Below are 23436 nucleotides of genomic sequence, written 5' to 3'. Positions count from 1 at the left end.
GGGAGCCTGGTGAGCTCTGGGGCTCCATCCCAGGACCCTGAGATCATGACCTGAGCCAAAGGCAGATGATTAACCAACTAAGCCACGCAGGCGCTACAAATATTGACATTTTTAAGATAAAACTAATATACTATTCTTTAAAAAAAAAAAAAAAGATCGGGCGCCTGGGTGGCTCAGTGGGTTAAGCCGCTGCCTTCGGCTCAGGTCATGATCTCAGGGTCCTGGGATCGAGTCCCGCATCGGGCTCTCTGCTCAGCAGGGAGCCTGCTTCCGTCTCTCTCTCTCTGCCTGCCTCTCCGACTACTTGTGATTTCTCTCTGTCAAATAAATAAATAAAAATCTTAAAAAAAAAAAAAAAAGATCTTATTTATTTATTTGACAGAAAGAGCACAAGCAGGGGGAGCAGCAGGCAGAGGGTAAGGGAGGAGCAGGTTCCCCGCTGAGCAGAGAACTGGACATGGGGCTTAATCCTAGGACCATGGGATCATGACCTGAGCTACAGGCAGATGCTTAACTGAATGAGCCGCCCAGATATCTCATACATGTATTTTCAAATCTGTAATTATAAACTCTAAATGTTCAAAAAAAATTTCTTTTGGATTGAGCTTTCCTTACCTTTACTACTATTATGTAATTGATCAAAAAAAAATAGTACAAATTTTTATTAAATACAAACAGTAAAACTTTATTATAAATGCATTAATTTTTCCATTTTTAGTCTATTAGTTGCAAGGGCCAAGAAACATTTTCACATAAAGAACTAGATAGGAATGAAAGAAATTTTGTTATACCAATATCAATCCTTGCACTCCTTCCGAGTTATATGCCAAAATGACACAGTTATCTATAATCAAAAACTATTTCTGCTGCTCCTCCTGCTTGTGCTCTCTCTCTCTCTCTCTCTCTCGCAAATAAATAAAATCTTAAAAAATATATATTTCTACTTGTTCCTTTGCTTGCTATCCGGGGAGTTTTCACACAGAAATGGCAAGAGTCAGCATGAATAATAGCAATGGCCAAGTGGGAGCAGAGTGACTGAGAAAAAAGACAGCATGAGTACCCCTGCCTTCACTGGCCTGGAGGCAGTGGCAGTAGGCAAGCTCTCCAGAAGCATGCCCAAGCCGTGAGCCTCTCAGGCACAAGCCAAGCCATGTCTTGGTAGAGAGCTTTCTCCCGTCATCATAGGGCTCTTCCTTCAAGTTCATATTAACAAAGATGAACTGGGAATTTGGAATGTCATTTCTCCCTTTACGAAGTCATTTTCCAAAATGGGGGATTTGTAATTAATTAGGTGATCATTAATTAAATTCACCATCATAAAATTTTAAAAAATGCCTCAATTCCTTAACCCTTTATAATGTGGCTGAAATGGTATCTCGATATATTGAAAAGGACTTCTCACCAATCTCAGTAAATACAGAGCAAACAAAATAGTCTGAAACTATGAAAGGGGAATCAACAAGTGAACTTAGAAAAATGAAAATACAGGAAAAAAATATAAGCAAAGAAAAAAAAAAAAACCTTAGGGTAGGAAAGAAAAACAAAGCTAATCCCTGTAATGGAATGCCTTCTCCACAGTAAACACTTGATCAATCAATCAAATTTACAAAGCAGTTGGCACTGATTCTCAAGGAGATGAAAGAGACCATCATAATGACTACACAAGTCCAAGATGTAAAAACAGAAGATCCATCCTAAAGCAATGAATAGATATGAATGTAATAAAAACACAAGTGATGCTACCAAAAGCTAATCAAGAAAAAGATATAATATGCAGAAATGAATGAAAGCAAAAGAGAGATTCAAGAATGTACAAGTTGAAAATCATAAGAAGGAATGCAGCTCAGAGAACACCCTGCAAATAAGAGCAATCTTTGATCAAATGGTCTCAGATCTCTAATTAAAAGTTTAATGAAAGAAGCAAACTGTCCAGAAAATATTTTGGCCCAAATTCAAAAGATTTATAGGATCCTAAACAAAATCAACAACCACAGATTAACACTATGACAGTTTCATATCTTTGAAATATAAAGAAAAAACTCTGCATATAGGAAAAAACCGAATCTGAATTTCTTCCAGTTTTACAGAGGATAAATTAAGGCCAAGAGATGCATATGAAAGTCTCAGAGAAAGTATTTTTTTAATCTGAAATTATTTAACAAAGTGAGACTTCTTGAGAATATGAAAAAGAAATATCTGTTAGGGCTTAAGAAATTTATCCATCGCATAAACTCAGATCTTAAGAAATTTATCCATCGCATAAACTCAGTCCAAAATATGGCTGAAGGAACAACTTTAAATGAGACAAGTGTTTAAATTTTAAAAATACCAAGTAGGGGCACCTGGGTGGCTCAGCTGGTTAAGCATTTGCCTTGGGGTCAGGTCATGATCCCAGGATCCTGGAATCAAGGCCCGCTTTGGGGGCTTTTGGGGACCTGCTCAGCAGGGATTCTGCTTCTCTCTCCCTCTGCCCCTTCCCCTGCTTGTGTTCTCTCTCGCTATCTCTGTCAAAAAAATAAATAAAATCTTTTTTTAAAAGTACAATATTAGGGGCGCCTGGGTTAAGCCTCTGCCTTCAGCTCAGGTCATGATCTCAGGGTCCTGGAATTGAGCCCCACATTGGGCTCTCTGCTTAGCAGGGAGCCTGCTTCCCCCTCTCTCTGCCTGCCTCTCTGCCTGCTTGTGATCTCTCTCTCTCAGTCAAATAAATTAATTTAAATAAATAAATAAATTTTTTAAAAGTGCAATATTAAAATAATAATAAAATAAAATAAAATAAATAGGTAAATCTAAACAAAAAGAGTTTTTCAAATTAGCATATTTATTGGGCATCTACCAAGTATCAGGCACTGTCTAGGTATTAGACACAAAGATAAAATAGCCTCAAGAAAGAAACACATTAAACCAAGAATTTTTAACCTAAGGTTAACCCTGGCAAATACCCATGACAAAGTCACAGGTCATGCTATTACTACTGTGCTTTACTGCCTATATTCATAATTGAAAGAAATATTAAATTTCAGTCTAGTATCAATGAAAATGATGATGTAATTTTTTCCTAACCAAGCTGCAGACCCTCTGAATTCTATCCATGAACCTCCAAGAGTTACATCATTCTGCAAATATTCATTAAATATCTACAAGGCAACAATCACTGCTAGGCACTGGAGAGGCTAAGGGGAAGAGAACACCATCTTTCAGCTACACAAGTTAAAACAGTGTGGCATTATCACCAGAACAGACAGCTCAGGGGGACAAAAGTATAGTAACACACCTAAGTGTGTGTGTGTGTGTGTGTGTGTGTGTGAGTGTGTGTGTGTGTGTGTAGAGAGAGAGCGCATATGATTAAAATTGGCAATTTCAAAGTGGCAGGGAAAGAATGGATTTCTTAACAAATGACATTAGGACAGTGGGAAAAAACTAAGTTAGCAGAGTAGTTAAAGGCATGGGCTCGAGGGCTCAACTACCTAAACCTGAATCCTATCTCTGCCATTTTTACTAGCTGAGCAACCATACCTACATCATAAGTTTGTTAAAAGTATTAAATGAGTCAGTACAAATGAAGCATATACATGGAATATAATATGCACTCAAAAGATTAGCTATTATTAGTATTATTATTTCATAACAGTAAGTTCCAGACTGAGTAAAGATTTAAATGCAAAAAATGACATCATCAAAGAGGTACATGAATATAGAATGGATATTTATCTGATCTTGCTGAGGAAAGACCTTTTTAAGAATGACACCACAGGTAGAGAAAATTATTTAAAAGACTAATAAATTTTACTACATTAAATAATTAAAATGTTTGTATGTGGAAAACGATAAAGTTAGAAGATAAATGATAAAGTCAGGGAAATGTACAGAGTACATTTGATGAGCTAATATTAAAAACATGGATAAAATCAATAGAAATACATGAAACATGTAAATCACAAAAGAAATATAGATTATATAAATATAAATATAAATGGCATCAAGCTTATGAGAAAATATTCAGCCTTGGTAACAATCAAAGAAATGCAAATTATAGCAGCAATGCAAAACCATTTTAAACTTATCAGACTTGCAAATACTATTTTCTTTCTTAAAAAGTTTGGTAGGGACAGCTGGAAACAGGCACTCTCACCCTAGCAGAAGTACACACAGGTTAAAGAAATTTTGGAGACTGATTTAGCTAAGTATATCAAAAGCCCTTAAAAATGTTCGTTTCTTTCAGCTACCCATTTTATTTCTATAAATGTATTCTCCAAAAATAATCAGGGAAGAGAACTATGTTAAAATACAAAGGGTTTTTATAACAAAAGGGTGGGGGGAACCAAATGTAATTAATAGATTAAATAAATATTTTGTATTTTATGGATGTATGTTTATTTACGTTTTACAGTTTGTGTATATATGCTGGTATATAGACATATAGATATATACATCTATATATATATATATATATATATATATATATATATATATATATCATCTCTATATAGTGGGATTTGGGGTTATTTTTGTTTGTTTCTGTATTCTCATTTTCCTGGAGAGAATATGAATGACTTGTGTAAAATTAGGGAGTGGGGGTATGTCCCATGCCTGAGTTCTTGAAAATGATGAGTAGAGACGAAAGACATGTAAATAAATAACAATAATACAATAATAATCATGCTTCCAGAGTACAGAGAAGGGCTAGATCCAGCCTAGAGCTGAGTTTTGGAGGATGAATTTGGTAGGGAATGAAGCAGAATATCAAGTACCAAAAAAAAAAAGGAAAGGAAAGAAAGAAAGAAAAGAAAAGAAAGGGAAAAAGAGCCTATTGTGTTAGCAAGCAACACAATTTTGGAATGGCAAGAAGGGTGGCTGAGTGTGAAGGATTTGAAGTAAAAAGCCAGATGACAAACATTTCTGAATGTCATATTAAATGAGTTTGGGATTACCCTGCCTAAGAAGATTCAATAAAGAGCTTTTATGATTCATTTACACAAAGCCCAAGAAAAGACAAAATAAACGGAGATAACAAGAGTGGTCAGGGGTAGGTACAAACTTCTAGAAAGTAGGATAAATAAGGGACATAATGTATGACATGATGACCGTGGCTAACACTGCTGTATGACATATAGGAAAATTGCCAAGAGAGGACATCCTAAGAGTTCTCATCACGAGGAGATAAAATGTGTCTCTCTTTTTGCCTTTTTTTTTTTTTGTACTGTGTGTATACAAGACCAAGGATGTTAGCTGAACCGATTGTGGTAATCAATTCACAATATTAAATCAAAACATCATGTTGTACACCTTAATCTTATACAGTAATGTACAGCAATTATTTCTTAATAAAACTGGAAAAAAGAATTCAATCTCAAGTAGCTGTAAAGATCTGAAAAAAAAAAAGGAAGAAAAGGCAATGACAAATGGTAATAGAAGAGTGGTTAAGGGCAGGAATGCGGATACTATCTTGGAAGAGACATAAAGCAACCATCTGGAGTGCTGGAAATGTTCTATATCTTGATTTGAGTAGGGGTTACATGGGTGAATAAAAACATTGAAATCCAGTAAGCTATACACTTAATATTTGTGCACTTTATGTTATTCCTCATAAAAAAAAAAAGGAAAGAGTTTTTAGCAAGGAACTATAAAATTAAACTGTTTTAGAATGATCACTCTGGGAAACAGGCTGGGAAATTGACAAGAACATCCAGGGGCAGGCCTTTTAAGACACTGAGGATGCATTCCAGGAAAAAAATCGTCAAATTTCTAACTGGGTTGGAGGCAAGACAGTGAGAAGGACTTTTGGGAAATCGAACTGACAAGACTTTGAGTATGATTACCGAGGAAAAAGAAGAAATCAGGGACGACTCTGATACCCTTAAAGGAGCTCATGAGTACAGGAGAAGAAAGAGCAGCTTTATAGCGGTAAGTACTGAACAGGGAAAATTTGAGATGCCTGTGGGTCATCCAGCAGCAATGACTATACACACTACCTACATGCCAGGTCATTTAAGCACTTTATACGCATTAATTTATTTATCCTCACAAAGACCTTAGGAGGTAGGCACTATTACTAGCCCTTTTACAGATGAAGAAACGGAAACGGAAGCATAGAGAGGTTAAGGGACTTGTCCAGAATCACATATGGGAAAGGGTAGAAAAAGCATTTGAACCCAGGCCATCTGGCTCAAGAACTCATGCTCTCGGGATGCCTGGGTGGCTCAGTCAGTTAAGCAGCTGCCTTCAGCTTGGATCATGATCCCAGGGTGCTAGGATCAAGTCCCGCTTCGGGCCCCTTGCTCAGCAGAGACCCTGCTTCTCTCTCTGCCTCTGCCATGCCACTCTACCTGCTTGGGCTTTCTCGAAAGAAAGAGAGAGAGAGAGAAGAAAGAAAGAAAGAAAGGAAGAAAGAAAGAAAGAGAAATAAAGAAAGAAAGAGAGGCAGAGAGAGAACTCATGCTCTCAAGGTAACCACTGAGATTCAAGTGATGTACCCCTGCCATAAAGGAAATAGTTGAAGCCCTGGAGATAGCTGAGCTCTCACAGGAAGAGAGTATACAAAAATCGAGAATAAAACATGCTTCTCGGTGCTGGTGCAAGGGTTAATTGAGATAATATTTACAAACCCCTTAGCAATACACAGGTAAAGAGTCAGCATTCAACTGAAGGAACCTATTAAAGATAATTCTTCAACAAAATACTGATGAAATAGTGCACTATTATTAGTGCACTAAGATTAGTGATCTCTAGGTGACAGGAAAGTGAATCTTTTTTTTTAAAGGTACTACAATGCACATATTACATTTTTAGAAAAATCAACTTAGAGTTAGAGAGAAAGATTATTTTATATTTTGTAATTTTCTATTAAAAGAGCTCACAATACAAATAAGTAGAGTAAATCTCAGAGAGTGGACAAGCTGGCTCCAGATGCCAAGCAAAGGAGGGGAACACAACCTCACTCTAACTGGCAATGCAAAGGCTCAATGTAACACTCTTCTGTATCCACCTTCTTTCGCTTCTCTTTTGTTGAGCAGCTGTCTTTCCAAAGGATGAGGAAATTTAGCACCATTACCTCCCTCTCATTTCTGTCAATCACTGTAATTGAACAAAACAACATGCCCCTCCTGGCATCCCCACAGAGAGCCAATGAAGCAGGAAGAAGTGAAGAGCTTGAGAAATATCAGATACTATAGGGCACCTGGGTGTCTCAGTGAGTTAAAGCCTCTGCCTTAGGCTACATGTTCCCAGGGTCCTGGGATGGAGCCCCGCATCGGTCTCTCTGCTTGGTGGGGAGCTTGCTTCCCCCTCTCTCTCTGCCTGCCTCTCTGCCTACGTGTGATCTCTGTCTGTCAAATAAATAAATAAAATCTTTAAAAAAAAAATACCGAATACTGCATACTCTGTCTGCATACTCATACTTTGTCTACTCCGTAGGCAAAGTGACTTTCAGAGGAAGGAGGAAAGTTCTAATGGAGAAGCCTCTTCTGTGGGATTACACAGATAGAAGAGATTCAAACTTGAAACTGGAAAGATTTCAAACTTTAATAAAGGTTTCATCAGAGAAGTTCTACCCTTAATGAAACTTCCCAAATTTAAGGGCAAAGAAGCTAATTTTCATTTCTCATAAATTTAAAGATAGGGTTAGAGAACAGGGGCAAGACGGATGGGGAGAACCCCGTGTGGGCAAAATAAGGGAAGAGAGATGCACCACTGCTGAAACACTCCTCTCATGGCTAGAAATCCCAGGAAACTGCACAGCTGCCAGGTCTACCTGGTAAATCCCAGTGGACCAGTTGAGGACCCTCACCCACCCTTGTTCATCTTCAAAACTGCCTCAGCATTCAGCATATCGCCTCTTACATATTGTACAACAATTAACAGATTCAACAAATGAATGCAAGCATAAGTGAACAGTCTGAACTGAGGGTTTAGGGACTGAGCTACATAACTTTGGGAGCTAAAAGAACTTAGCATGAAATAGAACTAAATGGGGGCACCTGGGTGGCTCAGTGGGTTAAGCCGCTGCCTTGGGCTCAGGTCATGATCTCAGGGTCCTGGGATCTAGCCCCGCATTGGGCTCTCTGCTCAGCAGGGAGCCTGCCTCCTCCTCTCTCTCTGCCTGCCTCTCTGCCTGCTTGTCATCTCCCTCTGTCAAATAAATTAATAAATAATCTTTAAATAAATAAATAAGAAATAGAACCAAATGTTGATATCCTAACAATAACACCTGATGCAATATGATCAAAAGATTCAAACTCTAATACTGAGCACAGTATGAGGTGTTTAACAGGTGCTACTCAATAATTATTTGTTGGATGTTAATGCTCCAGGATTTTTCTGCATCCAAACTCTCAGATCCAAATTTGAGATATTATTTAAAGGTCTGTGTTCTCACTTACACATGGACTTTTACAGTTTTTCCTTGGAGATGGAAAAAGATTCCTGAGGATGGAAAAAACTTTTAAAGTATCATACCCTGTGCCAATATACTGGCCTGGTAAGGGTTGTATCAATCTAGTCTCATCAGCTCCAGCTGAAAACTTATGTGGACTACATGGGGCGCCTTGTGGCGCAGTTGGTTGAACGACCAGCATTTGGTTTCAGCTCAGGTCATGATCTCGTGGTTGTGGGATCAAGCCCCACATTGGGCTCTGAGCTCAGTGCCTAGTGTGCTTAGGATGCTCTCTCTCTCTCTCTGTCCTCCCCCCAAAATAAATAAATGTTTAAAAAAAAAAAAGTATGTGGACTACATGAATGGGCCAGGGTTTCAACACAACCTGTCCAGCCAAAGAATTGTGAGCCCACAATTTTGGGGGGCTCCTGGGTGGCTCAGTTGGTTAGACAAGTGCCTTCAGTTCGGGTCATGATCCTGGAGTCCTGGGACAGAATCCCACATGGGGCTCCCTGCCCAGCAGGGAGTCTGTTTCTTTCAATGACCTCTCTCCTCTCATGCTCTCTCTCTCTCTAATAAATAAATAAGAAAAAAATATATATATTTTTTTAAAATCCAGTGCCAGGCTGAGGTCCCTGGATTCCTGACTCTCTAGCCATGATGAAGCAGCTCTAACAGAAAAGCCCAGGCTCTCTTTTGGAAGCTGCTCCCCCATTCATTGTCCATCTGCAACTTCTGCCCTTCCCCATACCCCCTGCCACAAGCTTCACACCTTGTATAGTGTTATCTTCTACCCCTACTTTCCTGACCTGGATTTTCTTTTTCTTTCTTTTTTTTTTTTAATATTTTATTTATTTATTTAACAGAGAGAGACAGAGATCTCAAATAGGCAGAGAGAGAGGGGGAAGCAGGCTCCCTGCTGAACAGAGAGCCTGATACAGGCCTCGATCCCAGGACCCTGAGATCATGACCTGAGCTGAAGGCAGAAGCTTAACCCACTGAGCCACCCAGGCACCTCCCTGACCTGGATTTCTTAAGATGAGTTACCATTTAGATACAGAAATTTCATTTATAACATATATGAAATTGAATAAAGTAAAAAACTGGTTCTTCAGGGTTCTTACTCCCAAACTCCCCTAGAAAGCTGGGTATACACATCTTTTGTCAGAAATTTATATACTGTCTTCAAAAAATGCACAATTTCCAACAACAAGAACAAAACAAACTGAAATGTTACTAGGCCGCAAACTACACTAATACTTGCATTGTTATAAGGGCCTTCTAACTCCTCCGAGACTCCAAAGTATTCTTCAATTCTAATCCGTTTTCTGTACTACATTACTGGTCACCTTTATTGGAGAGAAAATACAGAACAATATTTAAAGTATTTTCACATGCCTCCCTGTAATTCTAAATTTAAAGTATCCAAGATAATATTCAAGATCCTCCAGGATATGGGGCTCCTGGCTGGCTCAGTTGGTAGAGCATACAACATTTGATCTCCAGGTTGTGACTTCAAGCCCAACATTGAGAACAGAGATTACTTAAGACCAAAAAAAAAGAAAGAAAAAAATCCTCCAGGATCTGGTCTTATCCAGCTTCTACAGCCTACATATCTCCCATGGAGCTCTTTCATAAACTTGTTGTTTCAATTAAGATGACCTAATTTCCATCCCACACAGCCAACATTTTTTCTGGGCCTTTGCTCTCAATATTCCTAATCACTTTCCTACCCCCAAAGCACATCCTTGATTCTGAAGGCAGCACTGTACAGAGGAAAGAGAACTGACATAGGAATCAAAATACCTGAATTCCAGATATGGTTCACCATGTGCGCCTTTGGACAAGTCCTTTGTTTCTCTGGATTCAGTTTCCCCATCTACAACCAAGAAGCTGAAAGAGATCATCCTAATAGTCTTTCCAGCTTAAAAAACAACAACAGGGCACCTGGATGGCTTTCCATCCAGAGCAGCCAACTCTTGATTTCAGTCAGGTCACAATCTCAGGGTCCTGGGATCAGGCTCTGCACTCAGCAAAGAGTCATCGTGAAGATTCTCCCCCTCTGCCCTCTCTCCCAATCACTTGTAAATCTTTAAAAAAAATAAACGACAACAACAACCCCATCTCTACAATTCCTATACACCTAAACAAATTCAATCCTCCTTCAAGGCCTCCACAAATTTTCTCTAAGCACTCCAGTCCATACTATTCTCTCCCTTCTTTTTTTTTTAAATTTTTTAAAAGATTTTATTTATTGGGACGCCTGGGTGGCTCAGTTGGTTAAGCAGCTGCCTTCGGCTCAGGTCATGATCCCAGCGTCCTGGGATCGAGTCCCGCATCGGGCTCCTTGCTCAGCAGTGAGCCTGCTTCTCCTTCTGCCTCTGCCTGCCATTCTGTCTGCCTGTGCTCGCTCTCTCCCCCCCCCCTCTCTCTGATAAATAAATAAAATCTTTTAAAAAAAAAAAGATTTTATTTATTGATTTGACAGAGATCACAAGTAGGCAGAGAGGAAGGCAGAGAGAGAGGGGGAAACAGGCTCCCCACGGAGCAGAGAGCCCGATGTGGGACTCAATCCCAGGAACCTGAGATCAAGGCCTGAGCCAAAGGCAGAGGCTTAACCACTGAGCCACCCAGGTGCCCTATTCTCTCCCTTCTTTGAACTCTTGTCAGAAATCCAAAATAAATCAAACAGTGGATTTGTTCAACTCAGATTTTCTCTCTCTCTCTCTCTCTCTAAGATTTTATTTATTCGAGAAAGAGGAAGAGAGAGAATGAGCAGAGAGAGGAAGAAGCAGGTTCACTGTGGGGCTCAATCCCAGGACCCTGAGATCATGACACAAGCCGAAGGCAGATACTTAACCAACTGAGCTACCTCAAGTCAGATTTTCTGAGCATTTCTCTGCCACATATTATGGCAAAGCCTTGGTAACAAATATAAAACCAAGACCCAGACCTGAATGTATCACCTGTATATCCCTTTCTTCTCTGCTATTTTTATCCAAGTGAAGTCATGTTAAACATGAACGTCAAATGCAAATGACACCACTTACTCACTTAAATATTTAAAGAAAACTTTCCATGTACTGTTCTAAAAAGTAAAGATACCAGTAAACAGATAAACCAACTCCCTCATCTCAAGGAGTTTATTTATTTGTGAAAGCAAACAGGAAAAACACACAAATACATAATATAATTTTAGGAAGAAAAACAAAGGAAGGATTAAAGATTCACTAAGAGCGGTTTACATGGGATGGTCAGGGAAAGCCTTCTCAAGGAGATGCATTTGAGCTGATACCCAAATGAAGGAGGGTAAAAACTAGCAGTATTCAAGATGAGTACCCCAGGTACAGGGCAAAGGCTCTGTGACAGAAGAGATGGGGACAGCCGGTGGAAGGACTACAGGTTAGAGCACTTAAGAACTTGGCAATTGGACTCTAAGTGTGATGTGGGGTTTTCCATAGGAGGGCTGAAGTTAGGGACAGACATAATACTTTGGTTGCTATATGGAGATGAGACTGGGAAGGGAGTAGAGTAGTCAAGACCAGTTAGAGGCCATACAAGTTAAGTGCTTGGCATTCAGTCTCTGCTTAGATTCACCACATCCTGGCTCTTCGTTTTTTGAGCTGTGTGATCTCAAAAGAGCTGGTTTCTCTATATGCTCACTTATGGATGTGTCATACAAATTTCAAAACAAAAAATCAACATAATGCACTATGCTTTTCCTTAAAGAAAAAAATCTTCAAGGAGTAATGTGGATTATAAAATATTCTCAATACCACTCCATCATCCAACAATCAGCCCCATCTTAACAGAGACCGTCACAACGGCCAAAGCAGTTATACCACCTGCCATGACATTCTCCCTTCTAACTTTGTAGATAAACTTTTGTGTCCCCTCGTTCCTGGAAATTTGTCTGAGTGTAAAAGCCTCTCATACCTGACAACATGTCACACTTAGCACCCCTGCCCCCAGTCCCCACAGCCCTAAAAGTTTCCAGATACTAAAGCCAGAATATTCCTTAAAACAAACAAACAAAAAAACAGCATCACAACTTAGGAGAAAAAGAGGAAAAGAAAATGGAAATAATCCAAATACATATCCGGAGAATCATCTAGGAGGGTTCTTCCCATCAATACACAGGAATCACAGCGCCTTCAACTAGTTACAGTGAGTGTTCATAAAAATGACCTCAAGTGATAAACATTTCTAACTGAATAAAGGTCTAAGTCAATGAGGGGGGAAAAGAATTCTAACTTTTTAATTTCTTTACTCAATTTCCATCGTACTACATGCCCTTCAGTTTTTCTTCCCTGCCCAATCCACCTCTCTCCCCACACCCATGGCCCTGGTGACCTACCAGGTCCAATTCCCCCCCTTTTTTAAAAATATTTTACTTTTAAGCAATCTCTACACCCAACGTGGGGCTCAAACTCACAGCCCTGAGATTAAGAGTCTAATTCTCTACTGCCTAAGCCAGCCAGGCATCTTTTGATGTGACTTCAATCAAATCTGAGCCTCATATCCTGAGATCTACCCTGGCCCTCCAGGGGCCAGTAACAGTGACAAATACATGGGAACTAAGTAGGCAGCTTGAATGTGGGCAGGGCTGGGCACATGATACTGCTCCCAAAGTAGCTTTCTTGCTCATATCTAAACCAGGAATAAACCAAAGCTAATAAATGTTATTTTACCCATGCCTCTCAGCAAAACGATTTCAAACTAATTCTGACCACTGAGGTACTCATGGGGATTTTTTGAATGGTCTGAAGTAAGATACAGAGTGGCCTTTGCCCATCTCCCATAACTCTACTATCACTTTCTATATAAACATTTTAGTCCTAGTATTATTCCAATTTAAGATAATGTCAATTTCAAGACCTGTCAAAACACATACATGGAAAAGAAAAAAAGAGCAAAACAAAACCCTCACAACTGATATTTCTGATTAATTTGACATTAAGGACACAAATGAACCCTTTGATCTTAAATCCCATTTTCCCATATTCTCCCTAACTCTATATAGTACTAAATATTCATTTGTTAGCTGGGTTTTCTTCAACTCTGGGTCTCCATGTACAGATTCTGGGGTCCACTGAGAAACAAAAGCTTTGTCATCCCTCCCATACCGATACAGCATTTGAAGAGAACTTCCATCCCCCTTGGGTTCCAGGGTTAGAAACACTCCAGTTTGTGTAGAAGCCCATTGGGTCTAGGCACCTAGAATCCATCCTTGGCCAAACCAGACCTTCAGGAAACACTTCCCCACCTAGTCCTTACTACCAACTACCCGGGACTTATGGGGGATATTATGCTAAGCGGAGTTCCTGGCAACGGAAAATGTAATTTAACACAACTGATAGCAAAAATAAATAACTAGGCCCTGTTCACTCACTAAAAAATATATCCCACATGGTCAGCCTCCTTGTCACCTAGACCAGAGGGCAGAGTGATATACAAATGGCCACTTCTCAATTCCAATCAGGAGTTATCCAACACCCACATCCAAAATCAATTCCCCATCTAATTTCTTAACTTTACCCACTCGCTGACTCTTCAAACACCTAATATGAAGCATGTTCACTGAAAAAAAAAGTTATGAGAGGACAGACACTTGAAAGCACTAGCCCAGTGCTTTTTCTACAGTGGATATTCAACAAATGATGAACACAAGAAAGAGTGTATGAATGAGAGTAACACAGACGAGTGTCTGACAAAGCATTCTAAGACAAGGGCTCCCTGATGAAAGGCACTTTCTTTTCTGCTCCACTCCAATTAGCCTTTAGGGAGAAGGAGGGGAAATCCACAAATATCTAGATTCAAACTTGTCCTTAGTTTAATTAACATCCAAGATCCCTACTTCACACCAAAGGAAGACTAAAAGCTACCAACCTTTATACATGACCACCCAAAGTTAGTTTCCAGAACACTGACAATCAGGTTTCTCAGCATATTCTAATCACTATGGCCCTTTATCACAAGGGTCCACTAAAAAGGTTCTTATTTCTTATGCTATTAACAAAGGGTTAGTAGATTTATTCTATCATATTTGCTTGGGGATCCTAAATTCTGGTATAAACAAATGATTCTTATCTTCTAGAAAGGCCCTGATTCGGCTTGTCTGTTACTTTTAGTGTAGTCTTACAAAGGCTGGATTCTTTTTAAGCTCTTAAAGGACTTACGCAAAATTCTTTTGATAATTTTTTTTAGAAGATCATCTCCTGAGCTTTCAGAAGTTACACAATGATTCATGCTGATAGGGAGGAAAAGCACATTTTATTTCCAAAAGTCTCCCTTCACCAAAAGCTGTAATTGCTAACATATCTGATATTGACTTCCTGAATTTAAAAAAAAAAAAAAAAAACAAAGCAACAAGTATAATCATAGGTCTGAAAAGAGAAACGTATAAAGAAAAATACAGAGTGCTTCAGCTTGGTTAGCCAGACAAAGGGAAAGAACGGATGAGCCCAGAGGGGCAATGTGCACATTTGGTAGCTGCCCCTGGAGTCCTTGAAAGACAAGTTGTTCACTCTCTGAACATCTGTGTGTTGAAGAGGGATGGGAAAACAGTGAAAATAAGCAACGCTAAAAGAAAACTCAGACTAAAGACAAGGAGATAATCTGTAATCATCATCAGTCTGGAAAGCTCAGAAAAGTTTCCTAGAGAGATTGTGAAATCTCTTGAGAGACAGCAAATCACTTGAGAGAGATTTAGGGATATCTGGAGGCAGAGTGAGTTGAAATGGTCAAATGGTTCCACTGGAGAAATGGAGATTACATCTGAGAACCAAAAGGATATTCCAGTAGTATTTTTCTAAGCGTTCAGCTACCTTAGAAAATCTAAGTCACTCCTTGAATAAATGATAAAAATAACAAATGGTCACCATAAAAACACTAATAATCGGGTGCCTGGGTGGCTCAGTGGGCTGAGCCTCTGCCTTTGGCTCGGGTCATGATCTCAGTCAGGGTCCTGGGATCGAGTCCCGAGTCGGGCTCTATGCTCGGCAGGGAGCCTGCTTTCTCTCTGCCTGCCTCTCTGCCTACTTGTGATCTCTCTCTGTCAAATAAATAAATAAATACATAAATCACTAATAATCAATTGTATGAGTAAGCAATGAACCAAAAATGCAATTGTATGAGTAAGCAATGAACCAAAAATGCAACTAAACATTTCTGACATTTACATAAGACCACCGCCAAAGTCAATATTTGAGACCCCAATTCCCAAAACTAACCTCAAGAGCATTCTCACAAAAACTCCTACCCAAGATTACCAGTCAACTAATAAGGAAAGCTGCCATTCTCTGGAGAAAATCCTAGCTGATTCTCCTTTCTGATCATAACCACAGGCTACAGATAAAACAAAATGGCTTTCAGGTGACACAAGAGTACAAACTACAAGAAGGAACCGCAGAACTAATCAGGGCATGAACTCTGGCTGGACCTTGGGATTACCCTCCTTCAGATGAACCAGAATAAATAAGCTAAGAGATTGCCCTGATATCAAACTCCAGACACTTTTAAATAAAAGTGGCAAAGAAGAACTTTAACCCACATCTTTGGAGTCTAAATCCCCTACAGTGAGAGGTCACATTCTTCTGAGATCCAAAACCTAAATTAAGTCATGTCCTCACACCATTAGAGCTGCTGCTGAGAATTATACCTTTCAAAGCCCCATTCAATGGGGCAAGCTTTCCAGTTAGAGGCTCTTTAAGGTAAAAATGGTTACAGAGAACTAAGATCATATTATGGGTGTACATTTTGTATGTTAAAAAAACTATGGCGGACTCTAACATTAATTAAAATAAAAATTCTGTAGCTGACAAACTTCATTTTTCTGCTTTTTTTGCACAACCCCCTTTCTCACTACCTGATATTCCTTGCCTAAAAACCAAATCTTCAGGGCACTGACCAGTTCAGAGAAAAAGACCTAGAGGTTGCACATGGAAGAACCAGATATCTAGATTGTATTCAAAGTGGGAGACAATTCTAATAAAATGGCTCCACCCACTACTGCCCTTCCTGAGCCCATTATCTGCAGAGAATCAAAGGGTCTGGCTATAAACTTGGGTATTCAAAGGCCCTGTCAGCTCCCTAGCTGTGTATATGAACAACACAATTAACTGGTAAGAAATGCAGAGGGGTAGGAAGAGCTCTGTACATCTCTAAATCCTTGTCCCAGTCTTTCAAAATTCCCACAGAGTAACTCTCCAGAGTCCTCTATTGTTCCTCCACAAAATAAATAAATAAATAAATAAATAAAAGGGAAAGAAGTGTCCATTTTCTCATAACTGATCTTATTAAGAAAGGTAATCTCAATTCATTTTTATCTTGCCAGTACCAATTTTTAAAATTCAGCATTTTTAAGAAACATGGGAATACTGGGGGATAAGGACACATCAAATGAGATCTTAAATGAGATCTCTAGGGCAGAGGCCCTGGTTTGGGAGCTCAACTTTGCCTCCTAATAAAGGCTCTTAAACAAATGACAACATTGATCTCTGTCCCAGGGTAGTCATAAAAGAAAGAAAAACTTTCATCAAAGCACTGCAACCCATGTGGGGAGCATAAAGGATAAACTGCTGGGCATGCTGTTCGGCATACACATTCCAGTTCAGTGTTTGCCTGGTCAGATCCAGCTCTTTTCTAGATCCCCAGCAGCCCTGTGCTCAGTGCAATGAGTTCCTACCCAGGGAACCAAGCTATTGGAGGCTATGGTAAATGCGGCAAGAATTTAAACACCCAAGTATCTTGGCTATCTTCACTTTTTTTAACCTCCTGAATTAAGAACTACATCTTGCACCTTACCTGTGACAAGCATCTCACACTGCTGTTCCCTGGTGTCACATTAATCTTCAAAACACTGCTTTGCCCATCACTCCTTCTCTCAAAAATCTTTAAAAGTCAGACAGTGTGTATAGGATAAAATTACAGCCCCTGAGCCAGTATTCAAGCTGACCAGTCCACTTCAGCTTAACTTCCCACATCCCATTACGGAAGGCAGCTGCGAAAGCACAAGCTTTAGACGGAGACAACCGGGAGTTAGAACTCCGGCTCTACCACTCACTGCTTGTGTGATCTTGAGCAAGTTACTCATCTTCTGGAATCCTCTCTTTAAAACAAGAATCCCCTCTCTCTAAGACAAGAATGACAATACCTACTTCATATGACTAGAGGATGAGAGAGAGCACGGCATGTGGCACAGAGTAAGATGCTCAGAAAGTATTACTTTTCTCACCAGCTCCAGTCCAAATGACCTATTCTCTCTCTTCTTGGAAATTCTCCCCAGGATCTATATTTCTCTCTCCCTTGGAAACTCTCCACCAGTTTCAGGGCCACACTTTGCTTTAATGCCTAATTGAAAACCTTTCTCTTCTAGGAAACACACTGGCTCATAATCATTTTCCCCTCTGAGCTTCTATAACTAATTCTTATATTCTAAGCAAAGGGATTGGGATCGAAATTTTTTATTCTTCTCTTTTGTATCACTCCTCTTTATTCAATAAGTCCACAAACCCAATAGCAAAGTTTTTACTAATTATCAATCACTAAGTTTTCCATAAGAAATACTTTAAAGAGAATACCACTCCCCATATACACTTGAACAAATCTCCCCCATATCATATGGAGTTTTTTTCCAAAGGTAAGAGTTACCAGATAAATGGAAAGGAAGTTTGTACCTAGGAAGTCACAGAGGAACGCTCAAACAAGCCAGCAGAGTCCAGGAAGCCTTTACTTCACTCCCTGCATTCAACAGGCTCCTCCTGAGCTCTTCCTTTGTGCAGTCCTTAATTCAGTACTAGAGACAGACTGTGACCAATTTGGACTCTACTTCTGATCAGCTTTCTGAACCTAAACCATTTCTGATTCTTTAGATGTGCCTGTTTCTGAAAAATCTCATCAGTAAAATAATTTACTTTCTGAAAATACTACCTGGGGGGGGGGAGGGACAGTAACACAGTCATTTGGGTTTTAATCTTGCGGCCCTATCCCAGGACGGTCAGTCCAAGTGTGTGGATTTGAGAGATAACTCGAGCTGTCCTGGAGGTGAAATAATGACACCTCTCCCATTCCCAAGACCCTGATATCTAAACCACAGAAACACCTGCATAGGGATAAAATCAAGAACTAGACTAAGGCGGCATTAAGCAAATTCTCTCACTTAGTGAAGAAGGGAAGAAGTTGTTTTATTCATATTCAAGTAACTGTAAACATTCATATAAAGGTCCCAGAAAAATAAGCTCTTTAGAAACATTTGAAAATGTTCACTCCCTTGAATCCTATTAAATTCCTAAATTCTTGGATAAGGTAGCACAAACATTGGCTAAAGTGTATTATTCCATTAGTCTTGAGTCACTTAAAAAATACATCTTTAATACTTAGTGCACTTTTAAGGAGAAGGACAAAAATGGAAAGCTAATCAGTCACAAAGAGTCGCAGTTTAATTTGCTGAAGTGATAGAGTGCAAAGTTAATTTTCCTTTGTTTGAGTTCCGTGTGTGTGTGTGTGTGTGTGTGTGTGTGTGTCCGTCCGTCCCTCAAGGAGCCTGCATACAAGCTACCACAGCTCCAGGTAAGGGCTCGACAGCCACAGCAGTGCAGCTCGGGTGAGCCCAGGGGACGAGGCGGCTTACCGAGCCCACTCCCGAGACAGCCTGCAGTCTCCTCGCTGCACGCAGCTCTGTACTTCCCTAGACCCTGGTCTCGCGGCTCCCCACCCCCAACTGTGTGGCCCTAGCCTGCCGGAAAGCACAGCCTGCCCCGACCAACCGCCGGGAGGGCAGTCCCCACCACCCCGGGAAGCTGCCCCTCCGCCCTGCTCCTCCGCTCCTGCAGAGGCCCCGCGAGTGTGGGCGCTCGGCGCGAATACTTACGGAGCTGGAACTCGGCGGAGGCTAGGAGCGGTGAAGAGCCGGGAAAGGACTAGGGCTGCAGCGGCGGGCAGGGCGCGGCAGAGCGGAACCCGCGCCCCTCCTGGAGTAAGGGCACGGGCAACCCTCCCTTCCTCCAGCCGCCCCCCCCTTCCCAACACGCGGGAAGACCGGCTTCGAAAGCCGGGGTGGCGACCGGACGCACTTACCTCTGAGCTCCCCAGCCAGGCTGGGCGCTTGCACCGATGGGGGCTTGTCTGGAGCCGCGCAGCCCGGGGGAGGAGCCGCTCCGGGAGAGAGGGCGGTGGTCCGGCAGGCATCCGCGCCCCAGGCTGTGGCCCGGCTGGAGGGAGAGAGATGGGAGGGAGCACGGATTTGAGTGGAGGGGGGGCGTGGAGGAGGTGTGCCTCCACCCGAGACAGAGAGGGTGGGCGGCTGGAACCCGGTAGAGGGGTGTGCTCCGAGGCACTGAAGAGAACAAGAAAACCGCGCAGAGAGTACGGAGCCGGGAGGCAAGGGGGTGGGGGGAGGGACCCGGGCTGGGAAAATGGGGGTGGTGGACAGGATGAGGAGTTGGCCCGCAACTGGTCGGCCCTCACCTCGGCACCATCCGAACAAGAATTGTCTGTATCTGGAGCAAAGCACAAGGGGGTCTGAAACTTTATGTCATTTTCTCATACACACGTGACCCCCCTGCAGTCCAGATGGTTTCAATCACTGGAGGAAAAAAGCGGATCTGCTGGTATGCATGAAAAGCCGGAGCTGGGAGAGTCTGGGAAAAGCCGCCTGTACAGCTTGCCTGCCTTCAAACAAACCGATGAGCTCTTTCCGTTCTCCCAGCCCCCGGCCTGGGGGAGCCCTGCAAAACCCCAAAAGACATGACAAGAAGCTACATTTGGAACTGCAGCCGTGGCCGAGAAATTCTGAAAACGCAAAGCTTCCAATGAGTCTGATCTGAACCAAAAGTTCAGAGGGCATTCAGAGATTTTAAGTACTCCATTTAGCTTGCAAAACCCAGCACTCGAATAGGGTGTCATTAAATAAGCAATGGAATACTAGCAGTGAGAATCTGTGATTTATTAGTGGAATTCCAAAAGACATTGTTAACTCAGTGTGACAATCCACTTGGAAAAGAATAACGCAAACCACTTAAAATCCAAAGCCATACATACTTGGTGGGATGTTAGGAAGCCATGTAACCCAATTTCTCATCCCATAAATCACTATAAATAGACCTTGATATTGTAATGCATAAAATTGACTTTTACAAACCTAGTTAGAATTTGAAGGAGCAAATGCGCATGAATGAGCATAAACAGGCTATAAGGCTGAGCCGTGTTTCACAGCCCAAGCCAAGTCAGTTGTCATATATCCTAAAGAGGGATTTGCTCAGCTGTGGGACAAGAATAAAAAACGATGGGTATTTTAAGATATATCCTGGAAATAATTGTATTTGTTCATGATAGAGCAGAAATAGTGGCAAGAAACAAACTGATAAAGTCTATTGTTCCTTTACTCCAAAAAGATATTAATATCTTTTTGGAGTATATCTAGTACTAACTTTTTTTTTTTTTTTTTTTTTTTTTGACAGAGATCACAAGTAGGCAGAGAGGCAGGCAGAGAGAAGAGCGGGCAGCAGGCAGCAGGCTCCCCGTTGAGCAGAGAGCCCAATGTAGGGCTCGATCCCAGGACCCTGGAATCATGATCAGAGCCAAAGGCAGAGGCTTTAACCCACTGAGCCACCCAGGTGCCCCTCGTATTAACTTTTTACCTTATAAGCAGTAGTGCCAAAAGATAACACTTGGCCTTTTTAGTAGAAGGCTTTATATACAGTGTGACACAGTTGTCTGTGTTTGAAAAATATATCTGTTTTTGGTAAAGTGAATTGGTTCTTCATTAGGAAAACCCAAGATTTTCGTTGTTGAGGCAACTGGAAAATACAGGGGAAAACCTAAAATAGGGTAAGTCAGAACAATGTTTACTCCAAATTCAAAATCTAGCAGCGAGTTTCTTCTCTAGTTCAGTAAAGCACTTGAAACCTTCAGGAAACATACATGGATGGACTTAGGATTCTCCAATCTTCAGTCTCCAATTAGGGTGGTTCTGTCCACCACAAGCAATAAGAGAACTCGTGTAGAAGAATCCTTAGGGAACACAAGCCACAGAATTTAATAATGTTCCAGGCAAATTCTACCTGTAGCTCCCTAAGCTGTGGAAGGAGGTTCTTAAGTTTCCTACTTACAAAACTATTAAAATTCCTATCAGAATCCTGTTTTTCTAGTTTTTCTGACATCTGTGAAGAAAGCATGGAGGTTTTCTTTACACAGAGCCAGGACGGTCAACTGTTTTCACCTCTAGCAACCACTGCCTCTTACTGCCTCTTACTGGTCGGATTGCTAACAATGTAGGAGGGCAATAATGAGATGTAAATAGTTGCTCCTTTTGTTGGGTGCTCTTCCAAATTATGCATATAACTTTTTTAATTCTTAAGAAAAAACCTTAAGAAAGCAAAATAACATCCCTTAAATTTTCTAAATACAGGATGCCTGTTAAGCATCTGCCTTCAGTTCAGGTCATGACCCCAGAGTCCTGGAATGGAGCCCCACTTTGGGCTTCCTGCTCAGTGGAGATTCTGCTTCTCCCTATGCCCTTCACCCTGCTTGTGCACTCTCTCACTCTCTCTCAAATAAATAATTTTCTTTTTTTTTTTAAAGAAAAATAAAATAAAAAATTAAAAATGTTTCTAAATATAACCTAAATATTGTCTTAAGTCTAACTCCACAGATTTCAGTATTAGTCAATTAATACTGGCCAAAATTTTATTAGAGACACTGACATCTGAAATGTTTTTAAAGTTGTTTTAAATGGTGCTAATTAAGTAATTTGCATTCATCTAAAGTCCACATCACTTGACCAAGCTAAGGGAGATGGAAGCTCTGTGAGGTCTGGGACCAGGTCTGTTTTACTAATAATTATACCATATGTGCCTAGTACAGTGCCCAGCATGAAATGGGTGCCTGATACATAGATGCTGTTTGAGTAAATGAAAGGTAAATAAGACCACTCCCCATAAGGCTACAATCCTGTGGAGGCATGTGCCTTGTAAACAACAGAATGAAAGAACACCTTTAGGAAGGATACTAGCAACAGAAAAGAGGTAGAGGTAATTAGCATTATAGCTTTGGGCTTTACTCACAATATATTCAGAAATATTCAGAGACTGCTATAAATAAAAAGCATTTATAGGAGGAATTTAGTATATTTAGTGCCTAATTTAGGGATCTCACAGATACATTTTCCCATGTCCCCATTATTCAGTCCCCTCAACACAGAGCCAAGACAAGATGTGAGCGTAAACATCCTGGCTCTAATTTGGATAGTATGAATACTGTTCCTTTCATCCTCTTTCATACATCTCCTCCACCCCCAAGCCATTTCCTCTGTACTGTCTTCTGTCAGTCTAATGAAAGTTTCCTAATCTTTAGAAGCAGTAGCTTTGCTTCTCTTTGTGTGGAGAAATACAATATGCTTTGATTACATGGTTATATTCTATACAGATGCCTGGCAACACATCTTATAGCTAAGAGTCTGTTTAATATTTTAACTTTGAGGGACTTATGATTCAACTATTTTGTTATATACCAAAATAGCACTTGACATCACAGAGATGGGCTTTACTTCCTTTTGCTATTTTAAATCCTGCACTTAAACATTGTAAGTAGTTTGGGTTTTCTAGTACATAGATTTTGCTTGGGTGTGGCTTTTTTTTTTTTTCTTTGAGAGACAAAGGGTTAAGATTTTTGAGGAAATCTTTCAGATTTGCAGGTCTAGTATTCATGAAGCAGTTATTTCCTCCTATGTACTCTGCCTATAATATTATACAAAGAGTCTTAGTTAAAGGGGCAATGGGAGGTTTATCTGTGCTTCATGATCCAAATAACCAGGTTTCTCTAAAGCAGGCAACTGGGCAAGAAGGTTGTCCTAGATGACCTTTACGTTTTCCAGGGCATGCTTTTCCACATATCATTTCCCTTTTTAAATTTTTTAATAAAAATAGTATGTTTCATTTAAATAGCTAACCTTAAATGCTAAAGATCGAAATCATCCTAAAATGTTTTGTAGAGAAACTAATTACTAATTATTAATCCATAACTTCAATAAGTACTATTTAACCCAATCCTGCTTTCCATTCCACCTA

At 40.5% G+C, this 23436-nt stretch overlaps 1 protein-coding gene across 3 annotated transcripts in view; it reads right to left on the bottom strand.

Moving 5' to 3' along the window:
* DENND2B (DENN domain containing 2B) overlaps positions 1–19902 on the bottom strand; it is a 150984-nt gene extending 131082 nt beyond the window's left edge. For 2 of the 3 annotated variants that reach the window (XM_059408744.1, XM_059408755.1), the window contains exons 1-2: positions 19838–19902; positions 19448–19581 (exon numbers count right to left, since the gene is read on the bottom strand). The gene's annotated coding sequence lies outside the window, so the exon portion shown is untranslated. Of the gene's footprint in view, positions 1–19447; positions 19684–19837 lie in introns of those variants that run through there. The other variant, XM_059408737.1, reaches the window with a different exon arrangement.
* Positions 19903–23436: the final 3534 nt, after the last annotated feature.

The sequence above is a fragment of the Mustela nigripes genome, chromosome 1 (genome assembly GCF_022355385.1).
Source record: "Mustela nigripes isolate SB6536 chromosome 1, MUSNIG.SB6536, whole genome shotgun sequence".
Classification (NCBI taxonomy): Eukaryota; Metazoa; Chordata; class Mammalia; order Carnivora; family Mustelidae; genus Mustela; species Mustela nigripes.
The sequence above is the reverse complement of the archived record's forward strand: the minus strand, read 5'-3'. Positions and strand labels throughout refer to the sequence as shown.